This window comes from Entelurus aequoreus, linkage group LG16 (assembly GCF_033978785.1).
Source record: "Entelurus aequoreus isolate RoL-2023_Sb linkage group LG16, RoL_Eaeq_v1.1, whole genome shotgun sequence".
Lineage (NCBI taxonomy): Eukaryota > Metazoa > Chordata > Actinopteri > Syngnathiformes > Syngnathidae > Entelurus > Entelurus aequoreus.
The window spans coordinates 24,261,096-24,278,750 of record NC_084746.1 but is presented as its reverse complement, the minus strand read 5'-3'; the positions used below and the strand labels follow the sequence as shown (position 1 = coordinate 24,278,750).

Below are 17,655 nucleotides of genomic sequence, written 5' to 3'. Positions count from 1 at the left end.
CCAGGAGGACTTGACTTGGATAGCAGACGCGCTAGCCGACGCTAGCCGCCGACTGCACGGATGATCAGGTGAAGTCCTTCGTCCTTCCGTCGATCGCTGGAACGCAGCTGAGCACGGGTGTTGATGAGCAGATGAGGGCTGGCTGGCGTAGGTGGAGCGCTAATGTTTTTATCATAGCTCTGTGAGGTCCCGTTGCTAAGTTAACTTCAATGGCGTCGTTAGCAATAGCATTGTTAAGCTTTGCCAAGCTGGAAAGCATTAACCGTGTATTTACAGGTCCATGGTTTAATAGTATTGTTGATTTTCTGTCTATCCTTCCAGTCAGGGTTTTTTTTCTTTTGTTTCTATCTGCATTTAAGCATGATGCTATCACGTTAGCTCCGTAGCTAAAGTGCTTCACCGATGTATTGTCGTGGAGATAAAAGTCACTGTGAATGTCCATTTCGCGTTCTCGACTCTCATTTTCAAGAGGATATAGTATCCGAGGTGGTTTAAAATACAAATCCGTGATCCACAATAGAAAAAGGACAAAGTGTGGAATCCAATGAGCCAGCTTGTACCTAAGTTACGGTCAGAGCGAAAAAAGATGCGTCCTGCACTGCACTCTAATCCTTCACTCTCACTTTCCTCATCCACAAATCTTTCATCCTGGCTCAAATTAATGGGGTAATCGTCGCTTTCTCGGTCCGAATCGCTCTCGCTGCTGGTGTAAACAATGGGGAAATGTGAGGAGCCCTTCAGCCTGTGACGTCACGCTACTTCCGGTACAGGCAAGGCTTTTTTTTATCAGCGACCAAAAGTTGCGAACTTTATCGTCGATGTTCTCTACTAAATCCTTTCAGCAAAAATATGGCAATATCGCAAAATGATGAAGTATGACACATAGAATGGATCTGCTATCCCCGTTTAAATAAAAAAAATACATTTCAGTAGGCCTTTAATTCAGTGTGCGGGGCTGTGAATCACATTACCAGCGCATTTGTGCGTCTGGAATGACTAAAATGCAAGAAAATGTATAATGAGAGACATCTTTTTAGGTAGGAGATATTATAGTACTATATTTCCAGAAAAAAAAAAAGAAAGCCATTAAACAAAATGCCAGCAGACACCAAAACACATCAATTGAATTGTATTTTAATCAGCCCTAAGAGTCATCAAGCAGCTATACAATTATACAAGGAAATTGCTGAATGAATACATCTTGTATTTTTCATTTCGACCAGTCCAAATATGTTGAAAGACTTACGTCAGACGGAAGACTCTCAATCTATCGTCTGTCTTTGTGCAGCGTGAGCCCCTCTTTTTTCACAGCCGCATGTGAAACTGACAGACAGCACATACTTTTGACCCGTGCTAGAAAAACGTGCTGGACAATCGGGGTGTTGCCTTTCCTGATTTTCAACTCTTATTTGAAACCCACAAGAAGCAGATCGATTACATCTAAAGATTGTGGATATACTGTATTCCAGTGGTGCGCCGTCAGGGCCAGCAAGGCCTTCTCTGCTGGCCTAACATAACCAGAAATCTTGATCATAATTAAAGATGAAAATATGTTTTTATTTATTTTCCCTAAATATCTATATATATATACATATTCATATTATCTTCATGTCATATTAGCTCGTTCCAGTGCTGTTGTTTTTAGGTTAGAGTTTGTATCCAATCAGAATTCAACTAGCTTATGTTGCCATACTGTACAAAATCTGCCCGAGACCTTCAGAATCAACAATGCGGGCATCCGTGCACTGTAAGAGAACGGGGACATACAGTTGATAGATAATTGCGATAGCCAATCAGATCACGAGTTGTTGTCAGTAAGGCCTTCTAGATGGCCTCACGTTGAACGTGACATTTACGCGTCCTGTGATTGGATACTCATCGGGAACCTTTAGCGGATTAATTCAAGAACACATAGAGTTGATAGACAGTTGTGATAGCCAATCAGATCACAAGTTGTTGATTTTAGCCTATCTAGGTAGTCTGATGTTAACGAGACTGTGATTGGATACTCACTTGTCATTCCAAAGTGAGTATCCATTCACAAGTTTCAATTTAGCAGAAAGCAGGAAGTGTTGCGCCGTAGCCAGACCGGGATAGCAGAGAAGGAGAACAAAACGTTCATTAGGTGGCAGATATATATTTGAAGAAGGATATTTAAAGGCCTACCGAAACCCACTACTACCGACCACGCAGTCTGATAGTTTATATATCAATGATGAAATCTTAACATTGTAACACATGCCAATACGGCCGGGTTAACTTATAAAGTGCAATTTTAAATTTCCCGGGAAATATCCGGCTGAAAACGTCTCGGTATGATGACGTTTGCGCGTGACGTCACGGATTGTGCGGAAGTATTGGGACACCATTGTGTCCCAATACAAACAGCGTCTGTTTTCATCGCAAAATTCCACAGTATTCTGGACATCTGTGTTGGTGAATCTTTTGCAATTTGTTTAATGGACACTGAAGACAGCAAAGAAGAAAGCTGTAGGTGGGATCGGTGTATTAGCGGCTGGCTGCAGCAACACAACCAGGAGGACTTTGAGTTGGATAGCAGACGCGCTACCGTGAGTACGCAGCTTTGGCTTCCAAACATTTGATCGCTTGCCCGTCCGTGCGTGCCGCTATGTGCATGTCACGTACGCAACTTTGGAAAATATATGTGCTGTATGAACTTTGAGGAAGTGAACGGTACTTTGGGCTGTGGGATTGAGTGTGTTGTGCGGGTGTTTGAGTTGTATTGGGGGGTTATTAGGACGCGAGGGGGGAGGTGTTTGTTATGCTGATTAATTTGTGGCATATTAAATATAAGCCTGGTTGTGTTGTGGCTAATAGAGTATATATACACTACCGTTCAAAAGTTTGGGGTCACCCAAACAATTTTGTGGAATAGCCTTTATTTCTAAGAACAAGAATAGACTGTCGAGTTTCAGATGAACGTTCTCTTTTTCTGGCCATTTTGAGCGTTTAATTGACCCCACAAATGTGATGCTCCAGAAACTCAATCTGCTCAAAGGAAGGTCAGTTTTGTATCTTCTGTAACGAGCTAAACTGTTTTCAGATGTGTGAGCATGATTGCACAAGGGTTTTCTAATCATCAATTAGCCTTCTGAGCCCATGAGCAAACACATTGTACCATTAGAACACTGGAGTGATAGTTTCTGGAAATGGGCCTCTATACACCTATGTAGATATTGCACCAAAAACCAGACATTTGCAGCTATAATAGTTATTTACCACATTAGCAATGTATAGAGTGTATTTCTTTAAAGTTAAGACTAGTTTAAAGTTATCTTCATTGAAAAGTACAGTGCTTTTCCTTCAAAAATAAGGACATTTCAATGTGACCCCAAACTTTTGAACGGTAGTGTATGTCTTGTGTTTATTTACTGTTTTAGTCATTCCCAGCTGAATATCAGGTCCCACCCGCCTCTCACAGCATCTTCCCTATCTGAATCGCTTCCACTGCCCTCTAATCCTTCACTTTCACTTTCCTCATCCACAAATCTTTCATCCTCGCTCAAATTAATGGGGTAATCGTTGCTTTCTCGGTCCGAATCGCTCTCGCTGCTGGCGTCCATGATTGAAAAAAATGTGCAGATGTGAAGAGCTCCACAACCTGTGACGTCACGCTACTTCTGGTACAGGCAAGGGTTTTTTTTTATCAGCGACCAAAAGTTGCGAACTTTATCGTCGATGTTCTCTACTAAATCCTTTCAGCAAAAATATGGCAATATCGCGAATGATCAAATATGACACATAGAATGGATCTGCTATCCCCGTTTAAATAAGAAAATCTCATTTCAGTAGGCCTTTAAAGAGAAACTACATCTTGTGAGACGATGTCGGCCAACTCCGGAAACTAGCTCAGCTGTTGTGGCGATGAAATGGGGAAATGCTCGCCATTTCCACTCGAATAAGCTGACGACGAGGGGTACCACTGGCTTATACGGCATCGAATAGGTGCTACAAATTGTGAGTGCAAATATTTTATTTTTTCACATTTAATATGTTTTTTTCAATTAAAATTTTGACAGTACCACATAAGATATGTTTTAATTGCTGATGCGTTTGAATAGATTTTTAAATGCACCAGAAAATAGCCCGTTTTGTACACTGTTGATGAGATTCAGTGACCAGTAGGGCATAAATGTGTTCCTGTATAGTATTTCTCTAGCAATGGTCATGTGGTGACATAAATGATGGTATTTTGAGAGGTAATCATTGAAGTCGGACATCACTGAAGGCCTAGGTGGGAAATGCACGGCCCGCCACTGCTGTATTCCCACATTCCTTAATCCTTGTAGAATTATTCATGGGCAGCGAGAAGACAGTAACCTTCATTTTATTGAACAGACAGCATGTTATATGAATGTGAAATCTTTATTATTTCCCAAGGGATTAGTTGGCCTTATTCTGAGCTACGTAATGATAAATATCGCTGGATAACAGGTTTATTTAATATTAAGTTATAACGCATTAATCTTTCTTTTAAATCAACTTGGATTATTCCACAAAATTAGGGAAACTAAATACATTCACTGCCTCAAAACTACCTGTCAAAAAATATCTGGGTCTACAGTTTCACTCACAGGGTTTATGAACTCCCACTCTGAAAGATGTCTCACGTGACTGCAACTCATAACCAAGTTGGCAAGGTGTTAACTTTCTATATTAGCGTCCATTGTTTTACTAAATAATGATAACAATAATAATGAATATTATTTATAACACACTTTATATCTCTAAATAGTGTTTTTGTAGCTTTTGTGGCGATTTAAGATCATGTTTGTTGTTAGTAATATTGTCTGTTCTCTCACCTGTGCTGTCGAACCATGGCAGACGTGCATGATGGGAATATTGTCGCTGCTCGGTCCCTGGTCCAAACACAAGTCATCCCTGAGACTGTTCTTTAACTGCAAGGACAAAAAAAATTATGTGGATTTTCATGCTAGAAAATGATAGCTGGAATATGACTAATGGTACAATAGACTGCTCAGTTAAAGTACTACTTCACACAGTGTACACAATCCCACACAGATGGCAATCAAATTTATACAACAACGCTGCCCACACATCCTGTTTGGATGCTGAGCTTGTTGAGATCATGCCAGTGTCAGCGAAGGGAAAAAACAAGTATTTTCTTCTCAATTTCTCTATTTTGTTGGTCTCTTTTTAAAAAAGAATATTGTGTTTAGTGATGAAAGCATTAATTAAGGACATCTGCTGTGTGACCATGAATTGTACAGGGTTTCATGCTATAATAATAATAATAATATTAATAATAATAATAATAACAATGATAATAAACAGATGATAATTTATAATAATGATGCCAATTTATGATATCAACATAATAATTTACAGAAATAATGATGATTTATAATAACAGTAATATGATAATAATGTATGATAGTGAGCATGTTACGCTTGGGTCGTATTTTACCGCGCGGATCGTTCTCCCAAGATGCAGCAGGAACTCTGGAGGCAAGGTGCAAGTAAGGAAATTATTTATTCCTCATAAATCATACAGGATAATAGGTAAACAGAAACGTGTGCCGATTGACTGGGAAGCAATGGCAAAGCTAACAGAAAAGCTTGGCATAGAAAACACGAGCAAAGAAGCAAGGTATCATCAAACGTAACTGTTGCTTAAAGCAAACAAGAAAGCCAGACAGTGTGTGGCGATAAACAGGCATAAGTAGCTCTCTGATTAGTGTCCAGAAGCAAGTGAGCGTCCCGAACACTAATCAGAGGCAGGTGAAACTAATCAGCACCCATGGTAACCAAAACACAAACCCAGGGGTGCTGAAAACAGAACTGAGGTAGTCAAACTAACAGAACAAAACATGATTCGGGCAACGGATCATAACAGAGTAGGTACTGAAATAAAAATAATATTATAGTAATACAATAATAGTAGTTTATAATAGCAAAAATTATCTTGATAAGATAATTAGTAATAATAATAATTTATAATAATACAATGACAATAATAGTAATACAATAATAAGAATACTATTTCTACGACTACTATTGCTAATACTACTACTACTACTACTAATAGTAATAATAATACATGCTAGACATATAATTTTCTTTCACTCCATGTTGACTTGAAATCTAACAATCAAACAATTTCCATGAAATAAATCTCACCGCTCCATAAGCAACGATGTCGCTGTAGGTGCGTAGCTCGGGGTAAATGTTGGCAAGAAACCAGCTGAACGGATGACACTTGAGTCTGGATCGCAAAGCCTTTCTTTCCAGAATGTCCCCGATATTTATTTCCAAGTTCTAAAGAAAGATATGAATAGACACATTACACATTCTTTTTCCCACCTCAGCCTAAATCTAATATTCAATTCAATGTGCAAACTGTCCTACAACTTGGAGTTCAACCAAAGGGAAAACGGAACAGTAACATGTTATATGATACATGTTTGTAGGTTATAGATTATGTTTTCATACATAACATATGTTAAATGTTATATTACATAACATGAATGATGAACACCAACACTGTTCAGTACAACATGGCCAGAGCAACAATTAGTTGACATTAAACATTAACAATAAAGAAGAATGAAAATCACAAAATCTGTATTTTTTAATGTGAAAAGACTCACCTCCCAGAAAACAATAATCTTGTGTAACATGTAATGTTTACTACATAATATATATTTTTTCAATTGTATTGTTAGTTTAAAGGCCTACTGAAATGAATTTTTTTTTATTCAAAAGGAGATAGCAGATCCATTCTATGTCATACTTGATCATTTCGTGATATTGCCATATTTTTGCTGAAAGGATTTAGTATAGAACAACAACGATAAAGGAGCATGACGTCACCGGAGGAAGGGCTGCTCACCATTTCCCATTGTTTTCAATGCAGCGAGAGAGATTTGGACCGAGAAAGCGACGATTACCCCATTAAGTTGAGCGAGGATGAAAGATTCGTGGATGAGGAACGTCACAGTGAAGGACTAGCGTGCAGTGCTGGACGTATCTTTTTTCATTCTGACCGTAACTTAGGTAAAAGGGCTCATTGGATTCCACACTCTCTCCTTTTTCTATTGTGGATCACGGATTTGTATTTTAAACCACCTCGGATACTATATCCTCTTGAAAATGAGAGTCGAGAACGCGAAATGGACATTCACAGTGACTTTTATCTCCACGACAATACATCGGTGAAGCTCTTTAGCTACGGAGCTAACGTGATAGCATCGTGCTTAAATGCAGATAGAAACAAAAGAAATAAACCCCTGACTGGAAGGATAGACAGAAAATCAACAATACTATTAAACCATGGACATGTAAATACACGGTTAATGCTTTCCAGGCTGGCGAAGCTTAACAATGCTGTTGCTAACGACGCCATTGAAGCTAACTTAGCAACGGGACCTCACAGAGCTATGCTAAAAACATTAACTATCCACCTACGCCAGCCCTCATCTGCTCATCAACACCCGTGCTCACCTGCGTTCCAGCGATCGACGGAGCGACGATCATAGATGCGGTCGGCGGCCCGCAGACGGAGAAAGTCAAGGTGAGGTCGCCGGCTAGCGCGTCTGCTATCCATCTCAAAGTCCTCCTGGTTGTGTTGCTGTAGTCCGCCGCTAATACACCGATCCCACCTACAACTTTCTTCTTTGCAGTCTTCATTGTTCATTAAACAAATTGCAAAAGATTCACCAACACAGATGTCCAGAATACTGTGGAATTTTGAGATGAAAACAGAGCTTTTTGTATTGGATTCAATGGTGTACCAATACTTCCGGTTCAACGGTTGACGTCACGCGCATACGTCATCATACATAGACGTTTTCAACCGGAAGTTTAGCGGAAAATTTAAAATTGCACTTTATAAGTTAACCCAGCCGTATTGGCATGTGTTGCAATGTTAAGATTTCATCATTAATATATAAACTATCAGACTGCGTGGTCGGTAGTAGTGGGTTTCAGTAGGCCTTTAACTGTCATTTTAACATTTCCTGTACGGCGCTTTCAACCCATAATGATATTGTTGAAGTATTCCCAATGAAAACCTTTTTCGAAGTACTGTGGTAATTCAACTAACGAGTTTCACACCTCATGAATGTTTTTAAGAGAGGAATCGTCTCTTTGCTGATTTAAGTTGTTATAAAGTTGCGCTAATAAAATCGGGTTTATGAGTCAGGCTCAGATACTTCCTCACGACTTGTTGGTTTAGCAAATTTCCCTTTAAAAGGGTGCACTTTTAAAAGTACAACACTACAAGTACTACAACTACAATTACACAAGTACAAGTACTACAGCCATAAGAAACTGCAAGTACACTACTACGGGTAATACAGCTACAAAAAAATGCAAGTACAGTATTACTACTATAAGTACACTACTGCAAAACTACAATAAACTTTGAGTGTACTTGTTTTTTGGTCGTTCTAGTACTTGTACAACTATAACACACATGTGATCTATGCCAAGACAACAATCGCATATTGTCAAGGATACAATAAAGTACAAAGTCACTTCTGTACCGAAATCAAATACTTACATCTTAAATACTTACAGTAGTTAAATACTTGTTCAGCTAAAAAAAACGATTCCATCCATCTTCAACCGCTTATCCGGAATCGGGCCGCGGGGACAGCAGCTCCAGCAAAGACCCCCAGACTTCCCTCTCCAGAGCAACATTTGCGACTTCCTCCTGGGGAATCCCGAAGCGTTCCCAGGCCAGAGAGGAGATGTAATCCCCCATCTGGTCCTTGGCCTGCCACGGGGTCTCCTCCCAGTGGGACGTGCAACGAGGACCTCCCTAGGGAGACGCTCGTGAGGCATCCGCACGAGATGCCCGAACCACCTAAGCTGGCTCCTTTCCAAGCGAAGGAGCAGCGGCTCTACTCCGAGTCTCTCTCGGGTGACTGCACTTCTCACCCTATCTCTAAGGGAGATGCCAGCCACCCTTCTGAGGAAACTCATTTCGGCCGCTTGTATCCGCTATCTTATTCTTTCGGTCATTACCCACACTTCATGACCATAGGTGAGAGTAGGAATGTCATCTTAATTAAAATGTGTTTATTTACATTGTAATAAAGTGATGACGTGTAATATCTTTTTTTTACATTATTGCAGATGACTGTAATGATGGGTTTTATATGTTGTATTTGTTTGAAGTATAATGTGTATTTGTTCACAAAGTCAGAGCAAACAAATGTATTGACAATTTGCGATTGTTGTCTTGGCAAAGGTGTTCTACTAAGAATGATGTTAATTCTTCTTACATTTTGCAGATTTTACTCGACTCTTGTTATTGGTGACACTTTAAATATTATTCCAGCTGAGAATCCCAGAGGCAACACTAAAAGATTACAGAACAGTATTACTGTGTAGACATGTGCGTACCTGCAGCGGAACATTCTAGGCCATGTAAACGTGACTCTTGTACTCGTCCATCCACACCTCAGCCACTCTGAGGGCATTGCGACGCACCACAGCTGTCAGGTTGACTGTGTACGGTTTGTGCGCTCGCTCCATGCGCGCCACCCGTGAGCAGGGCAGGACCTCCACACTTCCCCCGCACTGCCATACCTACCGTCCAACACACACACATTGTCACTCCGTTTATTGCAAACACCAACTAAGCTGAAAAAACATGATCATATTTATGTCTTCAGTCAAGAGAAATTGAATTTGCTTGGATTTAGTATTTATCCCCACAAACTTTATTGCTCGTAATCTGAAGCAAGTTTTGTAAAAGTACCTCTGTATTGTTTATGATTATGGTTTTAAGTTGAATGTATTAGTTAAGAAAAACAAGTTAATCCAACAGCATTTTTAGTTGCAGCACTTTTAAGGCTTTATAGCAAGGATATTCAACTAAATAGATTTGGGGGCCACATTTTCAGAAAGCTAAGGACCGGGCCCCAGACTTCTCCCTTCACTATTAGTCTTATTTTGTATTGTTGTATATTCGATGGTCGTGTGATGAGTGATGAGCCAAGAAGACGCCAACGAGAAATCGTCGGACAAAAAGCTTTATTTGTTTCAGCGAGCCTCAGACTGGAGCAGCATCTTCCAAGAGAAAAAGTGGGGTCCTAATAATCACTTTTTTCTGATATCCTCTCGGACAACTGTCCTTAAATACATTTTACACAAAGATCCCCACTCTTCGTAACTCTAGCCTCGGAGCCGGTCAGTCTGGACAAAAGCCCAGCTTGTTGTTTGGTTGTTTGGCCAGTTAACCTATTTCCTGTGATGGGTTTGAGTCGGGTGACCTCCAACCCCTGATCTCTACTCCTACCGGTGGGGGCTTCCTACCAGATGTTGTTATTGTGTTTACACTTCCTCCTAGAATCCAACTGCTGCTATCCTTTAAGTTCCTCAATGTCCTGGAGGCATGGGCCCCCACTCTCTGGAGAGTTTGTGATGGACATGTGCACTTTTGACCTTAGTAGAATAATCCTCCAACGGATTCTGTGACCAAATACAGATACATACTACTTCACAATCATATAAGAAAAGTGTATACAGTATATTTTTACCACAGTATATTCCGAAGAACCAGCATCCTCTACAGTAGACATTGGATTTTGGTCTATTTATTTTGTCAGAGAGACAGGAGTGCTCTCTACTACTACTCTTTTTTGTAACACCGTTATTAAATGAAGTGTCATTTTGTGGCAAATTTTCCATATTTTTACACAACTCAGATAGATAGATGGATAGTACTTTATTGATTCGGTAATACTCGCGAGCAGTAATAAATATGGAGGGATTGTTTTTTTGTCCAATACATATTTTGCTTTATTCATAATTGATGTATTTCTTGCCACCTTATGTTGTATGTTTTTATATGAGAATCCCAGTTTATTTAACATCTATTATTACACCCCCCAAAAAATGCTTCCTTTTACTCTTTCAATATCTATTGTATTTGTATTTGTGTTTGACTTTCTCTTCTGCTGTTACTTAATAGCATTATTTTTGTTTTACTTACATCATACTTGCCAACCTTGATACCTCCAATTCCGGGAGGTGGGGCGTGGGACGTGGTTAAGAGGGGAGGAGTATATTTACAGCTAGAATTCAGCAACTCGAATATTTCATATATATTTCATATATATATATATATGTATGAAATACTTGACTTTCAGTGAATTCTAGCTATATATATATATATATATATATATATATATATATATATATATATATATATATATATATATATATATATATATATATATAAATATATATATATAAAAGAGATACTTGAATTTCAGTGTTCCGGAGGCTATCCAGTAGATGGCAGTATTGTCCTGTTTAAGAGTGTCACAACATTGCTGTTTACGGCAGACGAACTGCTTTACGGTAGACGAAAACGTGACTGCTGTTGTTGTGTGTTGTTACCGCGCTGAGAGGACGTTAATGAAACTGCCTAACAATAAACCCACATAAGAAGCCAAGAACTCGCCCTCGATCATTCTACAGTTATAACGTGATTGGGCAGGCACGCTGTTTATATCCTGGGAAAGCGGACGTGAAAACAGGCTGTCGCCGCTGTCCCCACTCAGGTCCGCATGGAGCTGGAGGGGGCGTGGCCTCCAGCTTCGGCTGAATTCCGGGAGATTTTCGGGAGAAAATTTATTCCGGGAGGTTTTCAGGAGAGGCGCTGAATTCCGGGAGTCTCCCGGAAAATCCGGGAGGGTTGGCAAGTATGACTTACATTAAAAGATAGTCAGTTTTTGTCAAACCATCTCTTTAATGTGTCCATTTCTTCTGTTATTCTTTGTAACAGCACAAGTGTGTTCTCCACTAAACAAAATGCAGTTGTGTCGTCTGCAAATATTACTAACTTTATATCTTTTGTAACTTTACAAATGCTGTTTATGCAGAGATTGAACAATTTTGGTTCCAGTATTGATCCCTGGGGTACGCCGCAGGATATATTCAGCCTTGTAGATGTGTGTTCGCCTTGGTTTAATAGCTTCTTGCCCAGTTTAAAACCAGGCCTCTAATGCCGTACTGTTCTAATGTGTTAACTAAGATAGTTTTCACACTCTTGTGACTCTTTTGGACTTGTGTTGTTTTTTTCTCGTTTGTGTGGTGTTTAAGTTTCTGTCCAGTACTCTTAATTTGTAGTTTCACATCCCCTGTTTGGCTACTGAGCGCTGGTTCCCACACCTGTCCTTGATTGGAAACCGGGACACACCTGTGCCCAGTTGCCAATTTGTCTCCTATTTCAGTCCAATCATTGCTTTGCTATGCTTACTGCCTCATGTATTGAGTGTTTATTTTTTTTCCAAAAGAAGTTCCTTGTCTTGTGCACTTATTTTATTCTTTTTCTCCACTCCTAGTTGCATATTCTCCCACTCCCTTGTGTGTTTTCTTTTGTTTATATTAAATAATATAATTTTATTTACCATCACCATAGACCTGCTCAGTGGCCTTGTGGTTAGAGTGTCTGCCCTGAGATTGGTAGGTCGTGAGTTCAAACCCCGGCCAATTCATACCGAAGACTATAAAAATGGGACCCATTACTTTCCTGCTTGGCACTCAGCATCAAGGGTTGGAATTGAGGGTTAAATCACTGAATGATTCCCGAGCGCGGCCACCGCTGCTGCTCACTGTTCCCCTCACCTCCCAAGGGGTGGAACAAGGGGATGGGTCAAATGCAGAGAGTAATTTCACCACACCTAGTGTGTGTGTGACTATCAGTGGTACTTTAACTACAAACCCCGTTTCCATATGAGTTGGGAAATTGTGTTAGATGTAAATATAAACGGAATACAATGATTTGCAAATCCTTTTCAACCCATATTCAATTGAGTGCACTACAAAGACAAGATATTTGATGTCCAAACTTATAAACTTTATTTTTTTTTTGCAAATAATAATTAACTTAGAATTTCATGGCTGCAACATGTGCCAAAGTAGTTGGGAAAGGGCATGTTCACCACTGTGTTACATGGCCTTTCCTTTTAACATCACTCAGTAAACGTTTTGGGAACTGAGGAGACACATTTTTTAAGCTTCTCAGGTGGAATTCTTTCCCATTCTTGCTTGATGTACAGCTTAAGTTGTTCAACAGTCCGGGGGTCTCCGTTGTGGTATTTTAGGCTCCATAATGCGCCACACATTTTCAATGGGAGACAGGTCTGGACTACAGGCAGGCCAGTCTAGTACCTGCACTCTTTTACTATGAAGCCACGTTGATGTAACACGTGGCTTGGCATTGTCTTGCTGAAATAAGCAGGGGCGTCCATGGTAACGTTGCTTGGATGGCAACATATGTTGCTCCAAAACCTGTATGTACCTTTCAGCATTAATGGTGCCTTCACAGATGTGTAAGTTACCCATGTCTTGGGCACTAATACACCCCCATACCATCACAGTTGCTGGCTTTTCAACTTTACGCCTATAACAATCCGGATGGTTCTTTTCCTCTTTGGGTAACATTCGAACTGCGTGATTTGCATACGGCAATTCGTTTTTTGTTGACCAAGTCGTAGTTTTTATACCCAAACGAAACCAACTTTGGCATAATTGTTTCTCACTGCCGCGTTGTTTGACAACTCATGTTCGGTGGTTGTCCTGCAATTTGATTGGATGAGAGCTGTGTGATGAAAACAACGTAGATCTAATTTGATTGGCTATTGTACTGACAGCACACCAGCTGACAAGCAGCACACACGCTTATAGACACAGACGTGGAAAATGAAAGATACGGAGCGCTCCCAAATAACTTTTTAAGCTTTGGGTTTTGGGGAAAGTAGCAAGTCATGTCAAGTCAAAAGGCTCAAGTCCAAGTGAAGTCACAAGTCATTGATGTTAAAGTCTAAGTCGAGTTGCAAGTCTCTTTACATTTTGTCAAGTCGAGTCTAAAGTCATCAAATTCATGACTCGAGTCTGACTCGAGTCCAAGTCATGTGACTCGAGTCCACACCTCTGGTATTTATTGCCACCTTTCCCAACTTCTTTGTCACGTGTTGCTGGCATCAAATTCTAAAGTTAATGATTATTTGCACATCAGTTTGAACATCAAATATGTTGTCTTTGTAGCATATTCAATTGAATATGGGTTGAAAATGATTTGCTAATCATTGTATTCCGTTTATATTTACATCTATCACAATTTCCCAACTCATATGGAAACGGGGTTTGTGTAACATCTGCTTCCTGTTTGCTGCATCTTGGAGTCACGCTGCTAAAGCTGCCGATTGTTATGATTTATTGGGTCAAATGCTTTTTTCACTATCTATTACATTGGTAATCTCTTCCGTTATTTTTTGCAGTATTGATTTAATCAGGAAGAAGCTTTGGAAAAAACTCAATGTGGAGGTTTCCCTCTTGTGGGTTCCCCTGACCGCAATAGACCTTCTCGGAAGCCCGGGAGTCTGAGTTGAACAATCTTTTATTGTGGTATGCACACGCCAGGACAGCACCCTGCTCTACAACTTTTCAGTCTTTCTTGTGTGTGCATGCGTCTGCTCAACTCCAACTCCCTTTTCGTGTGTCGGCGCGGCTGCTGCTCATAAGCATGGCAGGTGATTGGATGATCAGCCCCAGCTGGGTAATCCAATCACCTGCCAGCTGTGCTCCGAGGCCGGTCCTTACACACCCCGCTCCGCGGCAGGCCCGCAGACCACGGCCCGCCTACACACTCAATAACAAGCAATTTAATAATAATACAATTAAGTAAGGGTAATGTGGCTTGATTTTATTTAATAAATATTACTAACAAATGTATATTTAAATTCCAGTAAAGTATAATGTGTGCTTGTAGGTACAGTGCAAATAAAGCAGCTTGCATGAGTCAGTCTGAATGAATATTGTGGATGAATGATAATGCAAGGAAATGTCACTCCGCTTTATCTGCATGGAAACATGGCAAAACTGATTTTGCAGTGTATGGAGAACATACTTTTTTATGTTATTCATGAATGGTTTCATATTTACATCCAAACTCACTCTTATGCCAAGCTCCACATTTTCTCCACCGTAGATTTCCATCCCCTCGTCGAGTAGGCCAATCCCCTCAAAGAACTCTCTGTCCACCACGAAGCATGCAGTGAGAGCAGGACTCCTAAAAAAATACAAAAGTGAACAAAGATTTTGAACAAATGTATGTTACTTTGTAGAAGACTAAAAGGTAGTAACATTGATTCATGTGGTATAGTGGGTTGTTCAGTAACTGGAGGGCTGCCGGTTGTATAAATGTAATTAATTGTTTGATGTACACTACCGTTCAAAAGTTTGGGGTCACATTGAAATGTCCTTATTTTTGAAGGAAAAGCACTGTACTTTTCAATGAAGATACCTTTAAACTAGTCTTAACTTTAAAGAAATTCACTCTATACATTGCTAATGTGGTAAATGACTATTCTAGCTGCGAATGTCTGGTTTTTGGTGCAATATCTAAATAGGTGTATAGAGGCCCATTTCCAGCAACTATCACTCCAGTGTTCTAATGGTTTTTTGATTGATTGAGACTTTTATTAGTAGGTTGCACAGTGAAGTACATATTCCGTACAATTGACCACTAAATGGTAACACCCGAATAAGTTTTTCAACTTGTTTAAGTCGGGGTCCACTTAAATTGATTCATGATACAGATATATACTATCATATATACTATCATCATAATACAGTCATCACACAAGATAATCACATTGAATTATTTACATTATTTACAATCAGGGGTGTGGAGGGGGTTGGGGGTAGGATATGGACAGCAAGTAGTGGACATATAGAGAGAGAGAGAGAAAGAGAGAGAGAGAGAGAGAGAGAGAGAGAGAGAGAGAGAGAGAGAGAGAGAGAGAGAGAGAGAGAGAGAGAGAGAGAGAGAGAGAGAGAGAGAGAGAGATCAGAAGGCATAAGAAAAAGTATCTGCATTTGATTGTTTACATTTGATTATTAGCAATCCGGGGAGGGTGTTAGTTTAGGGTTGTAGCTGCCTGGAGGTGAACTTTTAGTGCGGTTTTGAAGGAGGATAGAGATGCCCTTTCTTTTATACCTGTTGGGAGCGCATTCCACATTGATGTGGCATAGAAAGAGAATGAGTTAAGACCTTTGTTAGTTCGGAATCTGGGTTTAACGTGGTTAGTGGAGCACCCCCTGGTGTTGTGGTTATGGCGGTCATTTACGTTAAGGAAGTAGTTTGACATGTACTTCGGTATCAGGGAGGTGTAGTGGATTTTATAGACTAGGCTCAGTGCAAGTTGTTTAACTCTGTCCTCCACCTTGAGCCAGCCCACTTTAGAGAAGTGGGTAGGAGTGAGGTGGGATCTGGGGTGGAGGTCTAGAAGTAACCTGACTAGCTTGTTCTGAGATGTTTGGAGTTTAGATTTGAGGGTTTTGGAGGTGCTAGGGTACCAGGAGGTGCATGCGTAATCGAAAAAGGGTTGAACGAGAGTTCCCGCCGGAATCCTCAAGGTGCTTTTGTTGACCAGAGAGGAGATTCTGTAGAGAAATCTCGTTCGTTGGTTAACCTTTCTGATTACCTTGGTTGCCATTTTATCACAGGAAAGGTTAGCCTCTAGAATGGAACCTAGGTAGGTGACCTCATCTTTCCTGGTGATAACAATGTCACCCACTTTTATGGTGAAGTCATTGACTTTCTTAAGGTTGATGTGGGACCCAAACAGGATGGATTCTGTTTTACCCAAGTGTATGGATAGCTTGTTGTCAGCGAGCCAGGTGCAAGTTCTACAGAGCTCAGCACTGAGGATTTTCTCCACCTGTGACTTGTCCTTGCTGGATACCAGCAGGGCAGAGTCATCCGCAAACAAAAACAATTCACAGTCGCATGCCGATGACATGTCATTTATGTATATTAGGAACAGTAAAGGTCCCAATATACTGCCTTGGGGGACTCCACAGCTCACCGAGAGGGGGGGGGGACACGGTGCCTTTCACCTCTACCACCTGCTCCCTCCCCTCCAAGTAAGATTGCATCCAGCTCCATGAGGTTTTGTTAAATCCGATTGCTCTGAGCTTATCCAACAGTATAGCGTGGTTAACGTGTCAAAGGCCTTCTGAAGGTCCAGCATGACCATGCCGCAGTATTTGCCCGCGTCCACCTCATGCTTGATGTGGTCGCTCAGATAGATAAGACATGTGTCAGTGGAGTGGTTAGTTCTGAAGCCGGATTGGAATTTGTACATGAGTTTATCAGTGGCAAGGTAACTATCGACCTGTTCATAAACTATTTTCTCCATTACTTTCGAAATGGAGCTGAGAATAGAAACAGGTCGGTAGTTGCCAGGTTCCAATTTGCTTCCTTTTTTAAAGAGGGGAGTTACTCTTGCTATCTTAAAATCTTTTGGTAGTTGGCCTTGTGTAGATGATAGGTTTATTATGTGCGTGATGATCGGGGCAATGATGGAGGCAGAGTCCCTGAGGAATCTGGAGGGAATATTATCAAGGCCGGTGGCCTTGTTAGGGTGGAGCACGCTCAATTTTTTAAACACCTCATCAGCTGTGACCATTTCTAATTTGAATAGGGACGGTGTGGCGAAGTTGGTAGAGTGGCTGTGCCAGCAATCGGAGTGTTGCTGGTTACTGGGGTTCAATTCCCACCTTCTACCTTCCTAGTCATGTCCGTTGTGTCCTTGGGCAAGACACTTCACCCTTTGCCTCTGATGGCTGCTGGTTAGCGCCTTGCAT

The 17,655-nt window shown here is 40.6% G+C and overlaps 1 pseudogene; it reads right to left on the bottom strand.

Annotated features, from left to right (window-relative positions):
- LOC133630733 (polypeptide N-acetylgalactosaminyltransferase 18-like) overlaps positions 1–17,655 on the bottom strand; it is a 184,771-nt pseudogene that overhangs the window by 46,447 nt on the left and 120,669 nt on the right.